At 38.6% G+C, this 12,405-nt stretch overlaps 2 long non-coding RNA genes across 2 annotated transcripts; one reads left to right on the top strand and one right to left on the bottom strand.

Annotated features, from left to right (window-relative positions):
• The first annotated feature begins 5,110 nt into the window (after positions 1-5,110).
• Positions 5,111-5,687, top strand: LOC127534047 (uncharacterized). Its single transcript, XR_007941978.1, has 2 exons — positions 5,111-5,323; positions 5,626-5,687. It is a non-coding gene; the product is annotated as an uncharacterized LOC127534047 (long non-coding RNA).
• Positions 5,688-11,885: 6,198 nt separating this feature from the next.
• On the bottom strand, positions 11,886-12,336 carry LOC127534048 (uncharacterized). Its single transcript, XR_007941979.1, has 3 exons — positions 12,249-12,336; positions 12,103-12,171; positions 11,886-12,005 (listed from the first exon to the last, which is right to left on the bottom strand). It is a non-coding gene; the product is annotated as an uncharacterized LOC127534048 (long non-coding RNA).
• Between the last annotated feature and the right edge of the window lie 69 nt (positions 12,337-12,405).

Genomic DNA, 12,405 nt, shown 5'->3' with positions numbered 1-12,405 from the left:
TGCACTATTTGATAACTGCAAGTCTTCACCAATGTAGAAAATAAGAAAATTGTGATGAGACATTTCAAACGTGCCAATGAAAATATGAACCTTGAGCTTGAACTTTGAGTCCCAGTTGGTATCTTCGTCTGTCTTTGTTGCAGTGATTAATTGGTTAAGATGCCTTTCATTTAATCCAAGGTAATATCTTCAGATGCTCTGTTTTGTCCCACCCATTGTTCAAACTGTGAAGGTATTCAGTTTACAGTGGTAATAATCAGACAATCCAGACATTTAGAGACTGGAAACATTTGTCATTCTTGCTAGTTGAATCACTCAAATGTTATATTTTTTTTTTCTCTGAGTGACTCATTGATTAATCGTAAAGTTGCTTCAGTTTCACTAGAATTACAGCATACAGTATGTAGATTACAGCTACAGAACCATGAACACCATGAACATATTGTTCGCTACTTCTAAGCTTCCAAGAAAATGTATTCAAACCAGCTAGAAAATAAATAAATCCTAGGTATTCCTTACAGCTATTGCATTTTCTTTTGCTGATAGCAATGGCAGATTTCATTCAAAACAACACTAAAAAAAAACTAACAAAAAAAATTGTAATGCCCTCTAGCATGAGCAAACCGATAAGATCAACGTCAATCCATCAGGGGTGTCTTCACCTGTATTTTTTTTTGTTTTAAACTTGTACTTTTGGAATAACAACTCCACTCCTACTTTCACTTGCTTAGCAGAAGAAAGGAGATGCAACAAAAGAATAAGAGGTGTCCTGAGAGATTTCAGCAACAGACATTTGCATTTGGTGTACTTTTTTCAGTTGTGCAGCATTTTAGGTGAAATAAGGTTGTCTAATCACCTCCCAGGTTTAGAATTTGACTGTCTGTTTGTGTCAGTCACATGCCATTTTAATACAGACGGACAGTTGCTGTAATTGTAGGACTCGCAATAAAGAACGTAAGGAACTCCCCTGTGGCTATAGCAGAGGTGGACACCCAAATTTATGTCAGAAGGAACAGTGCCTGTCTAATTTTTACATCATATCCATGAACATTTTGTGTTTTTGAAAGTTTTAATTCTCATCCTGGTCCTTTTATATTCAGACAGCAAGCTTCGACTGTGATCAAGAGGTTTTAAAACAGCAGCAGTGAGCTGGGAGAAAATGTGTGGATTTGTGTAGCTATCGAGGACAAAAGTGTATTGAAGCTTTAATTCAAGTGCAGAAGTAGGAGTGCAAAGCTTTAATAATGTCATGACAGCAACTGTGTATATGTGTACTTTGTGTTTTTTCATTGCTATTGATGTGTAGTGTTGGAGCAGTATTTTTGTTTCCACAGTATTCTTGCCTGTGGCCAGCAACTATTATAAGTCACTGTTATGACGGCCAAAGAAAGTTCAAAACCCTGCTGTTTGTGTAATTTCCTCTTACAGCTATGGAGGCTATGTAGCAGGCTGACTGACTGTGCCATTATATTACATTTTAGTGTAGTTGATAAATCATACAGAACAATACTTATACCACTCAGCTTCATCATATGTAACATGATTTCTTTCACTTTCGTTCACAACTCCATCTAGAATGTGGACTCAATAGTTTACAAGCAGGACATTTTGTACACTTACTAAACATCATAATTTAGTTTTATGATTGTCAGTTGTTAGTTGCATGCATTTTGGCATGTTAAATATACTGCATTGCATTGTGGTTACTCAACTTAACATTTGTCATGGGCCACCTAGAAAAATATCTCCTTTTGCGTGGGCTGTAACTGAAAAATTAATAATTTAATATGAATGATTTATATAAAAGACATTTAAATAATCAACGTCATATTCAATGACATTTTTTTAAATGCACTACAGTAAAAAGAATGATTTCATTAAGCTTTTTTAAAAGTAAAGTAAGATTTTTTTTGACTACATAGATGTATTTGTGGCTGTTTTTTGTATTTCCCTCATTGATAATAAAAAGCAAAAGGCCAAACGTCATCAGACAAAAAGATTGTTATGGATATCAAATTACAAAATGAGGCTTTATTCACAAAAAATGAACAAAATTTCCATTGCAGTAAATAACAGAATGATAAATATACTTACTGTGCATATCAGCACAACTCTTCTTTTGTAACAAATAAAAGTAATGTTTAAAACTTTCAGCAATGTTTTTTTTTTAAAGACATTAAGTATATCAGAAAACTAAGCAGACTTTATTTGAAAAAAAAATACATTAAAAGATTGGTTGTAAATATGACTTGGCTATCTACTCCAAAAAATAAAGTAAAAATCAATTCTTTCACGTAGATGACACACGACTGTATTTGTGGCATAAAACCAACCATTGTAAAACACAGCTGTTTAGCTGACATACTTTTTTGTAATTAAATTAGACAATTTATAGGCAATCCTGACCTGTCATGGTGGCGCTGGAGATTTGCACATTTTGCAATGGACTGGCGAAGAAGACACACTGGCTCGTTATTTACCTCCACAAAAGCGAATTCTTTCTCCCATGACTGCCGAAATACCTTGTGTTCATCACACAACTAGCATTTAACTTTCCCAGACTTCTTGTGAGATTCAACAGGGGATAGCAAACATCCTGTTGGTGTATTACCACCACTAGCTGATATAGTCCCACAATTACAACACTTACCTGCCTGTTAGTAGGTCAAACACATCACCCTTTGGTGTCAGCATGTAAGAAACTATTTGTCCTCATTAAAAGTAGAAAAATATATATTCACTGCTGACAATAAGCTGCGTGCTGCGGGTTGAGTGGCGCAGGTATACACAAAGTAGCAACTGCAGTTACTGTAGAATGAAGCCAACACAAAGTGCTGCAGAAACTTGAAAGGTCATTTGAGGTTGGTGCCAAAAGCAAGTAAACTCCATTAAAATGACCAGTTTCAGAGCAGATGTAAATGTGTTCACAAAATGGTACAAAAAAATGGTTTTAGTCTCTCCAGCTATTTATCGGTTCAGAGCAACTGTATTGAAGATGAATTTGCAGGTACCTCAAATGTTTAAACTACAACAAGGCTTAAAAGTATGCATCATTGAGGGTGTGATGCTTTCAGTGACAGGTTGGTCCTGCTCCACGCATGTTCCACCTGGAGGAGGCTTCAAAGCTGCTCCAGTGGGTGACGACAAGTAGGATTCATCCATCTTTACATGCAGTCACTGGTATTCGCCATTGACACTACTTCTTTCGTTCCTTTATTTTGAGAGCGCGCTGTAGCAGAAAAATTAAAGCACTCAAAATCTGATGAATGGTAAATCGTCTGATTTGTGTATGACCTTTTAGCCTCATCTAGATTAAAACAAAGGGCTTTCCGATCTTCATTTCAGTTGAAGCAACTTGGGGTTCAATCTCTTGCTCAAGGACACTTCGCCACACAAAGCTGGCAGGGATCAAATCGCTAACCATGCAACAACTGAACAACCCTCTCCACCACCTGAGCCATGGCTGCTAAATGATTAAACCTCTCAAATAAATGTAGTGCAACATGTAAGAAATAAAGTGATTTTAGACACAGCCTAAGAGTCTACAGCATGCTAGTGGCTCTGTTGGTACAGTGTGGTTTTGAGCTAAATGCTAACATTAGCATTTCATCCACCCATTTTCTTCGCTTAGCCAGGGCGGGTCGGGTAGTCAGCAGACGAAGCAGGTCATTCTAGATGTCCCTCCCCCCAGCAACGCTTTCCAGCTCATCCCGAGGCATTCCCAGGCTAGACAAGACACAGAATCCCTCCAGCAAATTTTGGGCCTGTCCCGGGTCTCTTCACAGGTGGACGTGTTCAGAAAACCACCAAAGGAACCCTCCCTGGAGGCATCCGAATCAGATGTCCAAACCACCTCAACTGGCTTCTTTTGATGAGGAGGAGCAGTGGCTTTACTTTGAGCTCGCTCCGGATGTCCAAGCTTTTCACCCTGTCTCGAAGGCTGAGCCCAGCCGCCACCCTACAGACGAAGCTCATTTCAGCTGCTTCTAGCCGTGATCTTGTTCTTTCAGTCACTACCCAAAGCTCATGACCATAGGTAAGGGTTACAATGTTGATGGACTGGTATACTGAGAGCTTCACCTTGCGACTCAGCTCCCTCTTCACCATGACAGTTCAGTACTGTTATGGTTTCAAGAGGCTCAAGCGCAGGAAATGAGATACACAAAGGTATAAAACAAAGGCTTTTATGTTACAGAATGCAAAATACAAGAATACAAGAAATACAAAAGGTAGCCAGAAAACTACATCCGGAAATAAACCAGGAACTGAGATTACCAAAGGCACAAGACCATGAGCCATCCTGGCGGTCAGGAGAATAACTACACTTTAACTAGTAGACAAGAATAACAAACCCACAGAAGGTTATGCCTAAGGCAGGCTTAAACTAAGACAAGAATGAAATGACCAGGAATGCCCATGGAAAAAATTATGTTCTTCTAATGTTCTTCTAATTTACATCCCACTAGCTTGTGGGATGTAATATAAAAGGAGAAGTCCAAAAAGAAAAGTGACCGTTTAGAAATGGAAATTCTGTTGTCATAAGTATATATATATATATATATATATATATATATATATATATATATATATCACAGGCCAAATTAAAATCCAGGTAGATTTTAAATCTGCCAAGGCAGAATTAGAATTTTGATTTCGCCTAGGCGAGATTGAAATTTGAAGGGTTTTGAATATGATATGCTCTGTTAATGTAATTATTTGTTGTATATTAGAAAGAATAACCCTAACCCTAACCCTAACCCTCTAACAGGATTTCGGTATACAGTATATGAAAAAATCAACCCAGAAACTACTGACAACATAATTTTTTCCCTGCTTATTTTGCCAAGTTTTGAGGACAAAAGTTGACATTACTTCTAAAGTAATTATTTACCTTGTATCTAAAACCAAATTTCAAGGTACGTAATCCTAGGGAAAACAAATAATTACATTAACAGAGCATATCATATTCAAAACCCTTCAAATTTCAATCTCGCCTAGGCGAAATCAAAACTAATTCTGCCTAGGTGGATTTAAAATCTGCCTGGATTCTAATTTCGCCTGTAACGTGTGTATATATATATATATATATATATATATATATATATATTGTTCTGCCTTTCAGGCGCGTTTCAACGTATTTTAATATAGAGAGTTTTGTTGTGAAATTGCCGCTCTTATTTTGATGTGTCGCTCCACCGGATGTGCTGCTGGGATTTCCCCTGGGACATGAGAGCGCAAAGTTGAGGCAGAGAGACAGCACGGAGCTTCAATTCTCACTCGTTTCGTGCCTTTTTTCTGTTTTACTCCTGGAGAAGCAATGCCTGTAGGTATTTCTTAGAGTTTAGTGATAGTTTGCTCGGTTAATTCATTTGTCTGTACATGAAACGTAACCTTTGAAGTTAGGCTACACACTTCAGTCATTTTACATGCTGTATTGAGAGATACGTTGTCATGGTTATAAATTAGAGCTAATAAGTTTGCAATTCATTTGGTATGATATTGTTTAAAAATAAGCCGCTTTATGGGCAATGCTTTACTAGCAGTTGTTGCCAGCTATTTTAAGCTTTGTCATCTCGGTTTATGTGGAGAAGCTAACCGTCATATTTATCTGTGTATTTTTTACAGTTTCACATCCTTTGTACTCAAAAATGGCAAGCCTCCGCATTAAAGCTCCACTGCAAGAAGGACATGTCTTTGAGTCAAAAGTTTAGCTAGCTGTCTAGTTGAAACACAGATGTCTCAGCGAGGACAGCATATATATATATGTGTGTGTGTGTGTGTGTGTGTAAGCATTAAACATTAACACAATACATTAAATATTAATAGAAAAACATGTCAGTGTGGACATGCGGAGCTCTGTTGTTGAATGGGTGCAGACAAACATTTTCCTGTCATTTTTTGAAGTTCCAAATCTGTAACAGTGAAACAGCCTCCAGACAAAGTACCTAAGAAAATACAGTTACCATACAACACCATAATGCACATCAGGTCGACCGGGCTTAAAGGAGAGAAAGAAGTGGTGCATAGCAAATGAAAGCAATATTGGCAGTGAATATGAGAGACCCTGGCTGCGATATACTCAGCTCTGTATTCTACTGTCACAGTCTTTCTCAGTCCTTGTTAGGATGGCCTAGTTTCATTGTAAAGGCTTTGCCTACCTCCTCACGCTTGTGTTTTTTTTTCCCTCCCTGAGGGAAACATATTTCCCAAGTGTCTCTCTTTAACCTGGGAATCTCAACATGCAGCACTTGTCTGGTTCCTTGTCTTCCCTGGGGCTCAATTAGAAACATCATTCACTGGACTCCACAGTCGAGAAGATCACTCATTGTGTTCTAAAAACAGAAGACTGTGTTCATTTTAAAACCTCAGCCACTGAGATGAAATTATTAATGACATTTTTATGTGCTTTGAATGACAGCTACATGCTAATAACAGAAAAACATGACTGCTCAAGAACTGGTAATAAAATAAATGACAGAAAAATCTAATTTATTAGTAAAGGGAAGGTGATTATTACAGCACCAATGCATTACATCTTTACAGAAGCATTGTATGTAATTGCACCCATATATAATCTTCATGACTGAAAGAGTTATCTTAATAATAATGTTGAACCAAAGTCTACTAAAAAATACACATACTGATATAAATATATTATACACATACAATCTGCTTTGATGTTGTATAAATGGTTCATGTCGCATCTTATTTCAAATACTATACATGGTCCTTTAAAACAATGTGAAATGGATCATAAGATGCACACATACCAGTGCATGCCATGACAGTGGCTGCTAAATTTATCTCTGAAAAATGAGAAAATTAATTACTGTCATTGCTCTGGCATTTCAAACAATCGCTACATCCAATAATCTTACTGGAAATTAAAGCTTGTGTCCGGAGTTTCCGTTTGTTTTCAATTTATGTATCATTGTTTAACAATGCTTAAATGTGTTAGTCTAGTTCGATACTATAATATAATGTTAGTATGACACGATATGAAAATTTATTCATGAGCTCCGCCTTCCTCTCATAGACCCCCATGTTATTCCAAAAAGCGCCGGTCGCTGCCGACCAATCAAGTTCGAGCTTCAGCTTTGTCATGCTGTCAATCAACGGTTACGCGCACAGCAAGCAAGCCCATGCAGAGGTGGGCGAGCTACGCACTACCCAACCGTGCGCACATTTGTTTTGCTTGTGGAGGAGAGAGCATCAGGGATCAGCAACTTCCAGAAAAGTTACCAATCCCACAGCTTGTCAGGCCAAGAGACTGCAGGACGTTTTTTGGCTCGGGGTGCTCGCCTCGCTCCCCGACCACGGCCTCCATAGCCCGCCTGACGACTTCGTTTAGATGCCCGACCTCTGGAGGAAGATGTTGGGGCGTCTGGGACATACTCTTCGTCAGAGGAGTCATGCAATTCTGAACTCTAGATAGAAATAAATAAACAATGTAACACATATACACGTGTAAATGCACTAAGTTTGATAAACAACGTCATCGAGAGGGATACACAAGTGTAATCACATATTGAAACTTTACTCGTTCGTCCTAGCAGATTCATGTTATTTTGGTATTAGGACAAGTTAGACTCAATACAGAATTCTAACGTAATTCCTTTATTATTTACTAAATGTACTAAATGTAGAAGAGTGGAAAACAGCAAAACAGGCAAGATGCTGCAGCACTCCGGGCACTCCTCTCAGGTACTGCGCATGTGCACAAATAAAGGGGCAAAATCAGAGGGAGGGTGGGACCAACAGTGTTTTGGGAGACGCTGCGATTCAAACTCCGGACACGAGCTTTAAACCTGGAAGCAGAATAATAGCGGGGAGATTAATAAAAAAGTTGGATTGACTTGTTTTCAAGAAAAATCAACATCCTAGTAAATTATGAAATTCATCATTAAAATGACAAGCCTAATCTTATTTTCTGTGACATTTACCTCAAAAAAGTGTTAAAATCAGATCGGTGAGCCACGTTTGCTCTTGTTTCTTTGCCATGATAAATAATGTCACTATAAATAATGTCACTGTAGTTAACTTTGACACAATCTCACAGTCACCATCCTGCTTCCTTAAAGTATTCAATTAAGCACAAAATTTGTGTTTGTTCACAGCTAAAAACAATTAACCAACATATTCATTATTAATTGCTGTTTGAGTCACATATGCATTCAAAAAAATAGATTTTTCTATGTGTACCATTTTTTGAAAATTATAAACACAGCAAAAGTGCTGGTAAATTCATTTAAAGTTAACATCTTCAGGAGAGAACATATTGATGTAAAAACACATTGGTCTTTTCATTAAATTTTTTAATCATAAGAATCTAGATAAATAATAGCCTTTGAAAAACAAATCTAGTCATCTAGTCAGATTAATCCATCTACTATAATCTACCAATACTAGTCATGACAAGTTGACAATTACTGGGTATCTGCTGTAAAACTGCAGACCTGCCGTTTTCCATTGCATATTAGTATAAATAGAATATAATGAATAATAGACAAGGAAAAACACTAAATAAAAGGAAGTGTAAAAGGATGAGGCAAACACATAAATGGAAGTGCTGTGTTGGTCACGCCACATCACAAATAACAAATAAACTGCACTGAAAATCACATCTATATGAGTATAATCAACATTTTGCTTTCACGTAGCCACTGAACTGTCAGAACATTACTCCTCTGATTGTGCAATAACTGCAGTATATTCATGAGCTACTGTTTCCTCGCAACACAGTGTATGCACCGTGTGTAAGCTACAGTAGCATGTCTCTGATCAGTCATCACTAAGGAAAAGATGAATGAAATGTTAGTTGAATGTGAAATGCAGATGGTGCCGGTAAGTTTTCTTCACCCACAGTCCTATTTTTCCCTCCTATGTACATCGTGAGTCACTTCTGTCTCCGTTCGCAGTGAACTTGTTTGAGCCTCTGCGACTGATGCTGCCTTGAGATCAGGCTTTTTACACTAAAAGCAGACCCTCCGTTTGTGATGATATACAATTACATTGGTGCACAGTTGAGAGCTCAGGCACAGGACCCCAGAGAGAAAAACATCACTGCATTGCTTCTCTCAATCCTGCTATATATTGGTGCTCAATTCTAGACAAATGTGCTCTTGCAGTCATTCTGTCACCTGAGGGCAGTTGTATTGTTTTGTCTTCAGGTGCACACAAGGAAAGGACTGTACCTAGTGGATAAACATATCATCTACTCAGCTCTTCATACTTGAACTAGGATCATTTCAGCATCAGCGCTTCACTCCACTTTCACTGCAGTCGGATATAGTTTAATGGGTTAATGAAAATTATAGTTGGTTTTTGATGACTACAACCAAATTAAATCATTTTTTGAGAGCTTTCCTGCAAGGAAAGACTGCTAACGTTTGCACTTTTAGGGACTTTGACATGGCTTCAGTTGTCTAAGGGAAGTGTGGCAAGACCATTTGAAGAAAACATGAAATGATTATTAATTGCACTGCGATCCAGTCCAAGTGTGATGGGTTTTGTGTACAGTGGATGTTAATATTTCCCATTGCTGTGTGAGCAGTATTTGAATTAATTGACTTCACTTATCAAAAACAGCTGTCACTCTCACACTGATCACATAGTGATGAGAAGGAACGCCCTGGAGGAATGTTTTTTTTTCAGCTTTACGTGATCTGATTTCACATTATGAGATCACCTCACCAACAATATAGCGTAAATGTACATTTCTAGTGTCTTTTAAGTCATTAGCTAGTGTGAATAATCCTCTTGACCTCTATGCGAGTGTTTGTATGTGCAAGTAACGCTTTGGACTGTTCGGTAGTGATGTCTTTACAATTGTTCACACAAGTGTTTTCCTGGATGTATTTTGCCAGTGTGTTGCTGAATAACATCTCAAGTTGTCTGAAATATTCCTCAAGTTTACTAAAAATTGCTGGCTTTTAGACACACATTGAAGCAAGGACAGGTCAGCTGTTGGACGATAACACATACTTGCCTGTTTTCTTCACAGTAGGGTGACAAATCTGTATTTTAGACTATGACGTCTCTGATGAACTGATTATTCTGATGGTGCCATCATTTTATAAATTGATTTCAGAAGTCTTGTTTTTTCTGTCTTTTTTTTCTTCCAGGAACTGAGCTGATATTTAGTCATTTGCTATATGGTTAGCTGTCTAGGATATATATATATATATATATATATACACACACACACACACACACACACACACACAACAAAAATATAAATGCAACACTTTTGTTTTTGCTCCCATTTTTTTATGAGATGAACTCAAAGATCTAAAACTTTTTCCACATACACAATATCACCATTTCTCTCAAATATTCTTCACAAATCTGTCTAAATCTGTGATCGTGAGCACTTCTCCTTTGCTGAGAAAATCCATCCCACCTCACAGGTGTGCCATATCAAGATGCTGATTAGACACCATGATTAGTGCACAGGTGTCACTAATTAGTGACAGGAATGTCAACCAGAGCTGTTGCTCGTGTATTGAATGTTCATTTCTCTACCATAAGCCGTCTCCAAAGGCGTTTCAGAGAATTTGGCTGTACATCCAACCAGCCTCACAACCGCAGACCACGTGTAACCACACCAGCCCAGGACCTCCACATCCAGCATGTTCGTGTCCAAGATGGTCTGAAACCAGCCACTCGGACAGCTGCTGAAACAATCGGTTTGCATAACCAAAGAATTTCTGCACAAACTGTCAGAAACCATCTCAGGGAAGCTCATCTGCATGCTCGTTGTCCTCATTGGGATCTCCACCTGACTCCAGTTCGTTGTCATAACCGACTTGACTGGACAAATGCTCACATTAGATGGCATCTGGCACATTGGAGAGGCGTTCTCTTCACGGATGAATCCCTGTTTACACTGTTCAGGGCAGATGGCAGACAGCGTGTGTGGCGTCGTGTGGGTGAGCGGTTTTCTGATGTCAATGTTGTGGATGGAGTGGCCCATGGTGGCGGTGGGGTTATGGTATGGGCAGGTGTCTGTTATGGACGAAGAACACAGGTGCATTTTATTGATGGCATTTTGAATGCACAGAGATACCGTGACGAGATCCTGAGGCCCATTGTTGTGCCATACGTCCAAGAACATCACCTCATGTTGCAGCAGGATAATGCACGGCCCCATGTTGCAAGGATCTGTACACAATTCTTGGAAGCTGAAAATGTCCCAGTTTTTGCATGGCCAGCATACTCACCAGACATGTCACCCATTGAGCATGTTTGGGATGCTCTGGATTGGCGTATACGACAGCGTGTACCAGTTCCCGCCAATATCCAGCAACTTCGCACAGCCATTGAAGAGGAGTGGACCCCCCCTCCCATTAAAACAAAACTGCACCTTTCAGAGTGGCCTTTTATTGTGGGCAGTCTAAGGCACACCTGTGCACTAATCATGGTGTCTAGTCAGCATCTTGATATGGCACACCTGTGAGGTGGGATGGATTATCTCAGCAAAGGAGAAGTGCTCACTATAACAGATTTAGACAGATTTGTGAAGAATATTTGAGAGAAATGGTGATATTGTGTATGTGGAAAAAGTTTTAGATCTTTGAGTTCATAAAATAGGAGCAAAAACAAAAGTGTTGCGTTTATATTTTTGTTGAGTGTATATGTGTATATATGTATGTATATATACACACACACATATATATATATATATAGCCCGTGGAATCGTTTACATCACACAGGACACAATACTTCTGGGTTTTTTGTAGCTGCAAAATTATTGTCAGCATTCACCGGACTAGTTTGGCAGAGGGCATAAAATAAAATAACAAAATCGACTTAAACATACAAAAAATACGCAGTGGACTAGGTCTAATCACATACATAAACAGAAAATGTAATTTCAGTTAACAGTCCACAGTCACAAACATACTAAATACAGTAAATACTGCATACAAATCCTTACATTGTGATCCTGTTGCTACTACGGTCCAGAGTTCCAGAGTTATCCCGAATACCACACTCTGGTTCACCTTTGAATAGAGTTTCAGATAAATAAACAATTTATTCAAATAAAATCCTTCTATCAAGGAATGCTAGCCAGAATGATGCAGCTGCCTGTAGCATTACCTTGCTATTTATCACCGCAAATGGCGGGCGACGCCCGGCGCCAATTCTCACAGTTGAACCTTCGTGCAGCTGTAATTATCACAAAAACATCAAAGTGCATACACGGGTCTTCCTGTCATAAGTTTTCTAAAAATGTGTGTACTTACTTCGCACTTGATCGCTTGACCACTTAAACTCAGCCTTAGCTGTTTTCACGACTCCGACAGCAAGTATGCAACAGGGACACAAGGACAAATACCCAAAATGCACTTCATTTAACCAAACGAAAATGTAACAACACTGACACCCTGTGGCCAAAATAAA

The sequence above is a fragment of the Acanthochromis polyacanthus genome, chromosome 5 (assembly GCF_021347895.1).
Source record: "Acanthochromis polyacanthus isolate Apoly-LR-REF ecotype Palm Island chromosome 5, KAUST_Apoly_ChrSc, whole genome shotgun sequence".
NCBI classification, from domain to species: domain Eukaryota; kingdom Metazoa; phylum Chordata; class Actinopteri; family Pomacentridae; genus Acanthochromis; species Acanthochromis polyacanthus.
This window is presented reverse-complemented; position numbering and strand designations above follow the sequence as displayed.